General features: G+C 34.8%; 1 non-coding gene across 1 annotated transcript; it reads right to left on the minus strand.

Annotated features, from left to right (window-relative positions):
- Positions 1-2699: 2699 nt before the first annotated feature.
- Positions 2700-2806, minus strand: LOC131175770 (small nucleolar RNA R71). Its single transcript, XR_009145960.1, has one exon. It is a non-coding gene; the product is annotated as a small nucleolar RNA R71 (small nucleolar RNA).
- Between the last annotated feature and the right edge of the window lie 9903 nt (positions 2807-12709).

Below are 12709 nucleotides of genomic sequence, written 5' to 3' on the forward strand. Positions count from 1 at the left end.
GCAAAAAAGTCATTATGTTTTTTTATAAACAAAAATCATTAATGCAAAAGATTACAATGGAAAGAAACACGTAGTAGCTCTAAAATGTGAGCACATATGGTAAAAGCATTGTCCTCTCTCCTCTCATATACCCATCTCTTTCTCTATTCTCTTTTCTTTCACTGAACTGAACTCTCCCTCATCTCCATGGATATACTAAAGAGAGCAGAGCTAATGTTTCCACGGTCGACCTACAGGACACTAAAAATTGTGGCTTTACGATTGGATGTTGCACTCATTTCATATAGGTATTTTAGGATAATTTTGCATCCGTTTTGCCCTTATATTTTAGTATATTTTATGTTTTTAGCTTTATTTTAGCTTATTTGCTAACTTTAGTTACTTTATATTTGATTTTTGTAATTTCGTTTTTTTATAGGTTTTTGTGGCAAATTGAGGGCCAATGAGTGCATTAGGAATTGATTTGAAGAAATTTGGAGTCCTTTAAGCATGGAGGAAAGTTGAAGAAATCAAGCCTTGGAAGATTTAGTTGGCCAAAATTTGCTTGAGACTTTGCTTATGATGTTGCTCAGGGTATGTCATATTGCTTAACCTTTAGCCTGGGCAAGCCGCAAGTCAAGCACAGCTTAAATCCAATACATTCAAGCTTTCATCCCAAAACCTACCAAGATTTGCTTAGGGTCCTGCTTGAGATCCTACTTAGGGTAAGCGGTAGTGCTTAAGGTGCAACTCAGGTCAAGCTGGAAGTCAAGCATGAGCAGAAAAACTCCTTTTATTCTAAACCTGCCGAGACTTACTGAGGGTCTGCTTAACCTTAAGCAGACAGTGCATGCAGAGGTCGAAAATTGCTGAAGATCCTGCTTAAGGTAAGCAGTGCCCCAAGCAAAATGCCCAGAACGTGGATAACTCTGCTAACATAGATATTTTTACACCTCATTTCCCATCCACTCTTTGGCTCTTATCTATTTTTAGGACAACTTTTGGGACCATATAAAAGCATCATTTTCTAGTTTTTGTCACAAGAAGGAAGGAGAGGAAACAATAAGAGAAAAAAAAAGAAGAAAAATTACAAATATAGAAGGGAAAAAGGCGCCATCAATTTTGCAGAAGAGGAGTTGCTGCAGCCATTTCTGAAAGCTCCAAGACTCAGAGGTTTTGGTCCCTCTACCTGGGTTTTTCTATTTTTAGTCCTCTTATCATGTTTTTCTTTACTTTTCCATCAATTTCTCTTGTAAATACCAACATGAGTGAGTAAACTCTCTAGATTTCAGAGTTGGAAAATAGGTTTTAGATTAATTTATGGATTTGGACTGGTTATTTCCATATTTTATATAAATATGAGTTTTGATTCCTTCCTTGTATGCTTAATTTACTTGCCTAATATTGGTACCCATTGGGTATTGCGTTAATCTCTTATTAAAGGACCGAAAGGTGAAGGTCATTGATAGATAATCAAGGATTGGAACTTAAAATTACCTAGATTTAGAAATAGACTAGGGTTTTAAGAGGAATTAATGATTGGTTACAAAACTTAATGGGTTTTAAAGTAATAAAACATCATACGAAAGTAGGTTTTGTTATTTTAGAACACACTTTGGTTTACTTGAAAAAGATATCAAAGGAATTAAGAATCAATCACTTTTAAACTCTGTTTTCCCTTAAAATCGAAATACCGAAGACAAATCTCAGTTAATTTATGCATAAACTCCCAACTTTGGAATCATTTTTATCATAATTAGACTTTGATTCAAATTACCAGTTATTAATTTAGTTCAATTGCACCTAGATTTAGAATTTATTTGCTTGCTCTTTACCCATTTTAATTAGATTTATCAATTTACTTTGCTAATTTACATTCACCATTTATTCATCAATCATAAGCCCAAATAATCACTGCATTCATAGTTTGGTACTCAAACGGCAAATCCTCATGGGAACAATACTTGAATTATCACTTTATCACTTGGTACAATCCATATACTTGTGGATTCGCCCATCAAGTTTTTGGCACCGTTGCTGGGGATTTGATTTTTGTTTGATATTGAACGATTGTTTGTTTGGTTAATTTGGGCATTTTATTTTATTTTTAATTTTTTTTACCATTTTACTTTGAGAATTTATTTATTTTGTTTTTCAGGTACTTTTATTTTATGAGAAGGACAAAAAGTGAAGAAATCAATTTATTCTTTGATCCAGAAATAAAAAAGACAGCAAGAGCTTTAAGAGCAGAAGCTAAGAGGAGAAAAGCTGAAATTAAAGCTCAATAACAACAAGAAAGAGCACAAGAGCAAGAGCAAGAGCAACTACAAGAAGAGATGGCCAACAACAATAACAACCGTTCTGTGAAGGATCACGCTTATCCTAATATTGGGGATTTCATGCCAAGTATCACAAGACCAAGAGTAGAAGCTAATAATTTTGAACTGAAGCCTGCACTGTGTCAGATGGTACAACAATCACAATTTGGGGGAAGTCCAAGTGAAAGTCCACGTGTTCATTTAGCACACTTTCTTGAGATAAGTGATATGTTGAAGATAAATGGAGTTTCTGATAATGCAATTCGACTCAGATTATTTCCTTTTTCTTTGAAGGACCGAGCTAGAGAGTAGTTACATTCTTTGCCACCGGGTTCTATCACAACATTGGATGAACTTTCTCAAGCATTTTTAGCTCAATATTTTCCACCAAGCAAGATAGCTAAGCTAAGAAATGAACTGACTTCTTTCAAACCTAGAGATGATGAGAGCTTGTATGAAGCATGGGAGAGGTACAAGGATTTGCAAAGGAGATGTCCACACCATGGGATTCCTAAGTGGATGCTTGTTCAATACTTTTACAATGGCGTTTCACCAGCTATTAGAAGTACAATTAATGCATCTTCTGGAGGTGATCTTATGGAGAAATCTGAATATAAAGCTTTTTCTGCTTTAGATAAAATTGCTTATAACAACTACCAGTGGAGTTGTGAGAGGAATGAGATCAAGAAACCATATGGTATGTTTGAGCTTGATGCCATGAATATGATTAATGCTAAGTTTGATGCTTTGACAAGGAAGATGGACAAGCTAAGCATGAAAGTAGATTCTTTAGTTGGAGGTTCAAGTAATTCAGTAGATGTTGGAGCTACAAATGTCAATTGTGCAACTGATTTTCCTACATTTGGTCAAGATTTTTCAAATGAGCAAGTAGATTATGTGGGGAACTACAATCAAAGACCAAGTGGTAACCCATTTTTTTCAACTTATGATCTAGCATGGAGAAATCACCCTAATTTCTCTTGGGGTGGTAGACAAGGACAACACCAGAATTTTCAGCAACCTTCTGGATATCAACAACATCAGAACTTTCAACAGAATAGAGGTCCTCCTCCTAGAATTCCAAAACCTCAAAATGAACCTCCTCCATCACAACCACAACAACCTCCACCACAACAAGCACAACCAGACAAGACAGCTAGGTTGGAGGCCATGATTGAGACTCTATTAGTAAGCCATCAAAATCAATAAGAAATGATTTCTCAATTAGCATCTAAAGTGGATTAAATGGCAACACACAGCAAGATGTTGGAGAGCCAAATAGCTCAACAAACTAGCTCTTTAAATAGTAAAGCTTTGGGAAGCTTCCTAGCTAACCTAAAAATTCAAGAGAGCATTACAAGGCTATTACATTGAGAAGTGGGAAAATATTAGAGAGTGGAGATAAAAAGATTGAAGAGAAAATTGAAGAAGAGAAAAATAGAGAAGGAGATGAAAAAGCTAAAGTTGAGGTTAGAGAAGAAATTGAGAAAGAGAGTTCAGTGGAAGAAAAAGAAAGTAAAGAGAGAGAGAGTGAAGAGGAGGAACCTAAATATGTAGCACCTAAAGCCTACATGCCACCTTTACCGTTCCCACAAAGGTTCTAGAAAGCAAAGTTGGATAAACAATTTGGGAAGTTTTTGGAGGTATTGAAGTCTTTGCATGTGACTAGTCCTTTCACTGATGCCTTAGCACAAATGCCTTCATATGCTAAATTTTTGAAGGAGATTTTGTCTAATAAGAAGAAGTTGGAAAAATTTGATACCGTATCTCTTACAGAAGAAAGCAGTGCTATCTTGCAAAATAAGCTCCCACCCAAACTAAAGATCCTGGTAGTTTTTCCATACCATGTCACATTGGAGATATCAGTATAGATAAGGCTTTATGTGATCTTGGAGCCAGTGTTAGTCTAATGCCATTGTCTATCTATGAGAAAATGAAGATTGGAGAAATAAAGCCTATCACTATTTCATCGCAGTTAGCAGATAGGTCTATTAAATTTCCAATTGGGGTGATTGAGAATGTTCCTTTGAAAGTTGGAAAATTTTTCATACCAGTGGACTTCGTAGTATTAGAAATGGAAGAGGATGTACACATTCCTATTATTCTTGGTAGACCTTTCCTTGCTACTGTTGGAGCTGTGATTGATGTAACGACTGGAAGGCTTACATTAGAAGTTGGGGAAGAAAAAGTTGAATTTAATTTGTTCCAAGCAATGAAAAAGAAAGATGATTCAAATTCATGCTTGAGAATTGATGTGGTAGATGAAATAGTCAGAGAAGTTTTCAAAAAGCAACATCCTGAAGATCCCTTAGAAACTTGTTTAGTTCACAACATCAAGAAGGGGGATGAGATTGAAGAAGCTGCAAAATATGCTCAAATTTTAGAAAGAAATTCACTTTTGCCTACGGCTAGTGTTGAGGAGATTGGAGATTTGAAACAAGATACAACTTTACCACCAATGCTTGAAAGTAGTGAAGCACCAAAGGTAGAGTTGAAACCTCTTCCAACAAATCTCAGGTATGCTTTTCTTGGTCAAAATTCTATATATCCTATGATTGTTAGTGCTAAACTGAATGATTGTGAAGTTGAAAAATTATTAAGAATTCTTAGAAAGCATAGAAGGATAATTGGTTATACCATTGATGATATTAAAGGAATACATCCTTCTGTGTGCATGTATAAAATTTTGTTAGAGAATGATCACAAAGCCTCTAGAGAGTCACAAAGAAGACTAAATCCAAATATGAAAGAGATTGCCAAAAAAGAGATCTTAAAATTACTTGATGCAGGTATCATTTGCCCTGTTTATGATAGCAATTGGGCAAGTCTAGTTCATGTTGTACCCAAAAAAGGAGGCATCACAGTAGTAAAAAATGAAAATGATGAACTAATACCTACTAGGACTGTAACTAGATGGAGAATGTGTATAGACTATAGGAAGTTAAACAATGCAACTAGAAATGACCATTTTCCATTACCATTTATAGATCAAATGCTGGAGAGATTAGCTCATCATTTTTATTTTTGCTATTTGGATGGCTATTCAGGGTTCTTTCAAATCCCTATTCACCTGGATGATCAGAATAAAACCACCTTCACATGTTCCTATGGTACCTTTGCATATCGAAGGATGCCATTTGGATTATGTAATGCCCCAGCTACATTTCAGAGATGTATGATGTCCATATTTTCTAATTTCATTGAGGATATTATGGAAGTGCTCATGGATGATTTTTTTGTGTATGGTAAATCTTTTGATGAATGCTTATCTAACTTGTCTAAAGTTTTGCAGAGATGTGAAGAGTTTAATTTAGTTTTGAATTGGGAAAAGTGCCATTTTATGGTACAAGAAGGAATTGTTTTGGGACATCTTGTGTCAAACAGGGGAATTGAGGTGGACAAAGCAAAGGTGGAGATTATTGAGAAAATGTCACCCCCAACATCTGCGAAAGGAGTGAGAAGTTTCCTGGGGCATGTTGGATTTTACAAGAGATTCATCAAGGATTTTTCTAAGATTTCTAAACCTCTCACTAATCTATTGAGTAAAGATGTGGAATTTCATTCTGATACTGATTGTATGAATGCTTTTTGCAGGATAAAGGAAGCTTTGATATATGCTCCTATTATGCAGCCACCTGATTGGTCGTTACCTTTTGAGTTGAAGTATGATGCTAGTGACTATGCCATTGAGGCTATTTTAGGACAAAGGAAAGATAAGAAGGTGTATGCAATCTATTATGCAAGTAGGACCTTAGATGATGCTCAAATAAATTACTCTACTACAAAAAAAGAATTTTTGGCAATGGTGTTTGCAGTAGATAAATCCAGGTCCTATCTTGTGGGGTCTAAGGTAATAGTATATACAGATCATACAGCTATCAAGTATCTCCTTCAAAAAAAAGAGGCCAAACCTAGGTTGATAATGAAGGAGCGGAAGCATGAAAAACACAAGTTTATATCATTGAATTAAAAAATTTTCACCTAGGGTCACATGCATCATGCAAGATTTATTTTTATCTATTTGATTTCAATGATAAACAACATATTAAAACTCTTTTAATATGTTTTTGGATCTGTATTTGCCTTTTAAGATTTTAGAATTAATCAGATTAATTTTATAACCTTAGATTAGATCAAGAATAAGTGCACTAACCTCTTGATGCACTGCAGTGTGTTTGTCACCTTTGGGATGCGTCTGTAGGACGCCAGATGTTGTCCCTATAGCTTGTCCACACCAAGATCACCTATGGAACCCTTTAATAGCTTCTAAAGCTTTTTCTATGAATTAGAAAATCAAGTTTTGTCTTTTGAGAAATTAGAGATGTAAACAGAACACAAGAAATAATATCTAGTATTTTTAATTCAAGAGATTGTTTGCTAATCTCTTAGAATTGATGAGAGATGAAGAAGAAGAGAAGGGAGAGGTCTCCAAGGTGGTGGCAAAAAGAGAAAGGTAGTAGCTTGTTATGTTTTTCTTTTTATAACAACACTTATATAGCTAGGTCACCACTTAAAACCCTTACCATATGTCACCTTTTGATTGGCTCTAGGTTTAATTGACCCAATCACATTGTGCCAAGTGTCAAACCTATATTTAATCTTGACTTTGATCATCTTACATGATTAAAAGACATTTGGCAAGCTTATGTGTAGTGTCATGTGTCACCATCTCATGGTGCCACATGTCACCCTATGAAATGACTAAAATGCCCCTATGTCTTAATTTTGAGTTCTCAACCCAAAATAATTATTTCTCTTCTTCTAATCAATTTATATCAAATATAAATTAATTAATTAATCTCTATTAATTAATTTCTCATTAATTAAATTCATATTTAAATACTTTAAATATAAATTTAACTTATATTATACATCAAATTACCTAGATTTGGTTTCAAGCCATGCTAGGGACTTTGCAATCTAATTGCAAACCAAACCTATTTAATTAATCAATTAAACTCTTTAATTAATTAATTAATTAAATCATATTTAATTTGGTGATTACTTGTGTATGTGTGTGACTTACTAGGCTCATCACTAATTGGCAATGAGATATGATATCAACTCTTAATATCATCAGAACTCTTTCTTACCATAAATGATTTCTCTAAACCATTTTATGCACCTCATAGACCATGGTTAACACCTAGCATAGCATGCCATGGCCACCCAATCAGTAATAAGGTTTACCTTAAATGAACCTATAATCATATGTTACCATGCACTAGAATCTCTCTGTTACAAAATCCCAATTCAAGCTGGAGTCATGGTTTATGTCAACCCCATTTACTATGAATATTATGTTCTCTTTTAATTCCAGTTCTTGATTAAAAAATTTTCTCATTAGAAACTCTTTTTTGATTAAATCTATCTATCCTAGCCAGGAACTTGCAACATCAAGAACAATTAAATGAACATAGGATTTTATCCCTATTTACGTAGAGGAACAGATTCCATCTTGATCAACACTTACCTTCATATATAACTAGTAGGAGCCAACGCATGCCCATATACCCATGCACAGTACAAGTATGAAAACAGTATCACACTCAAACCACCTATATACAAGATAACTGTGCTATCTCAGGTCTAAAGATTATATGCACTGATATGATTTATGACAATATATTGACAAGAGTAAACTCCATGTGCTTGTCATAAGTGTCACTGGTTCGACCTACTTATCATGTATAAGTGCCTATCATGTTTGTCATATGGCATGAGACTCACCATTCCATCTTATTTATATCTCATATAAATAACTTGGGAACAAACATGAGTACAATCTTTCTGGATAAGTCATGTCCTTATTGTGAAGTATCCTCGATTGTGAACCCATTTATGATACTTTGTACTAGAAATACTGTCATTCATATTCTTAACAACTTAAGAATAGAATTTCTAACAAAATATCAATGGACCTTTTCTATTACACATAAATATATTATGTAAACGGAAAAGTGAAAATGCCTTTTATTAATAAAAGATGTACAAGATACATACTAAATGATATGCTCTAGGGCATACTACTAACAATCTCCCACTAGCACTAGAGCCATTCATTACAATATCTTAGACCTATCTTCTCAAGATGTTGGTCTAGCTGAGTCAGTGACATGGGCTTAGTGAATGGATCAGTTGGATTTTCAGCTGATGCTATTTTCAGCATGGCTACATTGCCTCGCTCAACTATTTCTCTAATAATGTGGTAGCACCTTTCTATGTGTTTAGATTTCTGGTGAGACCGGGGTTCCTTAGCCTGTATGACTGCTCCATTGTTGTCACAGTGAAGTGGAACTGCTAACTCAATGGAAGGAACTACTGCAAGTTATGTCACGAACTTCTTTATTTAAACAACTTCCTTTGCAGCATCTAATGCAGCAATATACTCAGCCTCGGTAGTGGAATCTGCAGTCGTACTCTGTTTGGAACTCTTTCAATTGACTGCACCTCCATTACAAATGAACACATATCCAGAGGTAGACTTTCTATCATCGATATCTGATTGAAAATCAGAATCAGTATAACCATCCAATTGCAAGTCTCCACCTCCATATATCAAGAATAAATCCTTAGCTTTTCTCAAGTACTTAAGGATATTCTTGACAGCTATCCAGTGTTCCAAACCTGGATTGGATTGATACCTGCTAGTCAAACTAACAGCATATGCTATATCCGGTCTAGTACACAACATTGCATACATTAAACTTCCAATAGCCGAAGCATATGAAATCCTGGCCATTTTATCTCTTTCTTCAGGTGTCTTTGGAGACATCTCTTTAGAAAGGTGGATACCATGTCTCACTGGTAACAATCCTCTCTTGGAATCAAGCATGTTAAACCTCTTTAACATCTTTTCCAAGTATAGACTTTGGGATAACCCAATTATTCTTTTCGCTCTATCTCTATAGATGCGAATCCCAAGGATATAGGTTGCCTCCCCTAAGTCTTTCATGGAGAATGTATTTGACAACCATACCTTTACCACTAACCTTCTTATATACACATGGCTCATCCTCATTTTTGATAAAACCAAATGACTTAATCTCTTCATCAAAACGGATGTTCCAACTCCTCGAAGCTTGTTTCAACCCATAAATGGATCGCTTTAGCTTGCATACCTTAGAACCATCTTAGGATTCAAAACCCCTAGGTTGTTCCATGAAAATGTTTTCTTCAATGTATCCATTGAGAAATTGACATCCATCTACCAAATCTCATAATCATAATATGCAGCTATTGCTAATAGAATCCTAATTGATTTAAGCATGGCAACAGGCAAGAAAGTCTCCTCATAGTCGATTCCTTGCCTTTGGCGAAACCCTTTCGCTACTAGCCTTGCCTTATAGGTCTTTACCTTTCCATCAGAACCAATTTTCTTCTTGAAAACCCATTTGTTCCCTATAGGTACAATACCTTCAGGTGGGTCAACAAGATCCCAAACTTGATTCTTATACATGGAATCAATCTCGGATTTCATAGCATCAATCCATTTTGAAGAGTCTATATCTGATATAGCTTCTTCATAGGTAAGTGGGTCATCTCCATGATCTACTTCTTCATGAGTAGATAACTCTTGTTCATCTTCACGAAAGAAATCATATTTCACTGGTGGGTGAGATATCCTGGTTGTTTTATGAGGAATAGTTGTAGATGTTTCATCAATGGGTGTAGGTTGACTAGATGGATCTATATTCATCTGATCTGTTGGTTGGTCAGAATTCTCCAATTCTAACTCTATTTGCCTTCCTTTGCCTCCTTTTTGAACAAATTGTTGTTCAAGAAATATGGCATCTCTACTTATCACAACCTTTTGTGATGTAGGCAAATAAAAATAATATCCAAAACTATCTTTTGGATATCCAACAAATCGATCCTTTTCTGATCTAGTTTCCAATTTATCAGTGTTCAGCTTTTTGATATAAGCTGGACAACCCCAAATCTTAAAATGCTTAAGACTTGGTTTTCTTCCATGCCATATCTCATAAGGTGTGGAAGAAACTAATTTTGATGGAATCCTATTCAGAATATACAAAGCTGATTCTAATGCAAATCCCCAAAAGGAGATTGGCATATCAGTATAGCTCATCATACTACGTACCATATCCAATAGGGTACAATTTCTCCTTTCAGATACACCATTCAACTATGGTGTTCCTGGAGGAGTCAGCTGGGAAACAATGTTGTGCTCTCTCAAGTATTCATTAAATTCAGTACTCAGATATTCACCTCCATGATCTGATCGAAGAGCATTAATACTCTTTCCTGTTTGATTTTCTACTTCAAATTTAAATTCTTTGAACTTTTCAAAGGATTCATGTTTGTATTTCATCAAATACAAATACCCAAACCTTGATTTATCATCAGTAAAGGTAATAAAATAATGAAAACCGCCTCTAGCCATTTCCTTAAATGGACCACATACATCACTATGTATTAGCTCCAAAATATTTTCAGCCCTTAGCCCTTATCCAACAAAGGGTGATCTAGTCATTTTACCCTGAAGGCAAGATTCACAAGTTGGAGTAGGCTCAGAGCCTAATGAGGAAAGAATCCCCATTTTCTCCAGTTTTGCAATCCTATCTTCTGCAACATGACATAACCTTAAGTGCTAAATATATTTTGAACTTGAGTTGATTTTCACTGTCACACCCTACCCCTCCGTAAGGCATAACATGATCTCGTAGTATACCTAATGAATTACCAACTTCGTCTACTGATAATCCATTAAATACACTACAAGGGATTTTAAACTTTTTTTTACTTCTTTTTACAGTGGTGAGCACTATTTACAGGTGTTAAAAAATTTTTTAACTAAAGTGAAACCAGATAAAACATTTGAAGCATTAATAATTTTTGTAAAAATTTTGACAGAGTGCCATCTGTATTTTGAATAAAATAGTTCTTCAAAAACCTGTAAAAAGCACTTCCAATATTTTGTTCAATCCCCAAACTCTAATAATAATTCAACACAATAATTTTCTCAACATTTATCAACTCAGTTCAATAATCAATTTTCCAGTGTTTCCAAAAGATGAGATAAAAGAGACATGTCACAATATTTTTACAAGCCAAAATAATTTACAATTTTAATTTACAACTGCTCAAAACCAAGTACAATATATACATACAGTGCACATACATTACAACAAAAACTACACAAAATGGTATACTCGATATACTCGGCGAAATCTCAAAAGGTGGCACAAGCAGCCTACTCTGCTGGTCTGTCTATCTGTCCGTCTGTCTACCTGCGACAGCAATGAAAAAGCTATCGCTGAGCCAATGTCTCAGTGGTGCACAACATTAAGAAAATGCAATTTAAAACCATAAGCCATAAATCATATAAACTGTGGATACTTAAAATCATAGTTAAATTCAAAAGACAGTGAACGTCATAAGGAATTTAAACTCCATTTCACAATATCACAATAAATATCAATAAATCACACACACAGCTTAATCATTTTCCAAAGTTCAATTCGTCCCAAAAGCCGATGGCTAGTGAGGAATAACATAACTAGCTAGCAATAATATGAGTACTCATTCTATTCGTCCTCAACAGGCACACACCTCAACACTTTAGCCAGAGAGGGAATTTAAAGTCAATTCATCCCACTAGACAAGCTAGTGAGGAATTCAATCAATATACATGATAGCTGTGGTTTCAAACCATTTACAATGTTTTTCAAGCAATAAGTATCCATCAAATATCATTCAAATAATTTTCCACAATTTAAAATAACAACATACAAATAGTCATAATTTATTTCAATTGAAAAATTCAAAAGAAATAACTGTTGTGCACAAACCTCTGATAAATATCTCTTGGCCCTGACTCAGTGTTTCCTTCCCCTTCCCTGAGTCTTTGCTAACTAAAACACACAATTTGAAGTGTTTCAGTACTCATTTAAACTGTCTCTAACAATAAGGCTTAATAATTAATTTATTGAATTCTATTATTTTCCTTAGTCAACCTAAAATGTTGACCCTCGATGCACTCTAGGTGAATTAGGTTTAATGTTACCAATATGTCACATTTTATAGCCCTTTAGTATTGGTATATGTTACCAATTTCATTTCCAAGTATATTGCATTTTATTGTAATTTACCGGATTGACTATTTTGACCTAGCCAGACGACCTAGTTCCCTCGGTTTTCGAGTTTTGGTCTAAACTACAAACTTGTAGGTCTATGTCTTATTATACACGGGACAAAATTTCAGGTCATTCTGAGTTGTATAGACCAAGATATGGTTAATTTACCAATGCTGGACAGAATGCACTAAAATGGTAGGTCCAGGTCATTTTTAGGTCACTTTTGGTTCGGCCAGTTTTGGTACCTGAAATTGTGCAAGCCATTTGGCTTGGTTCTGGCCATTTTTGGGCTTTGGTGTCTTCATAAGAATTGTA

The sequence above is a fragment of the Hevea brasiliensis genome, chromosome 17 (assembly GCF_030052815.1).
Source record: "Hevea brasiliensis isolate MT/VB/25A 57/8 chromosome 17, ASM3005281v1, whole genome shotgun sequence".
Taxonomy (NCBI): domain Eukaryota; kingdom Viridiplantae; phylum Streptophyta; class Magnoliopsida; order Malpighiales; family Euphorbiaceae; genus Hevea; species Hevea brasiliensis.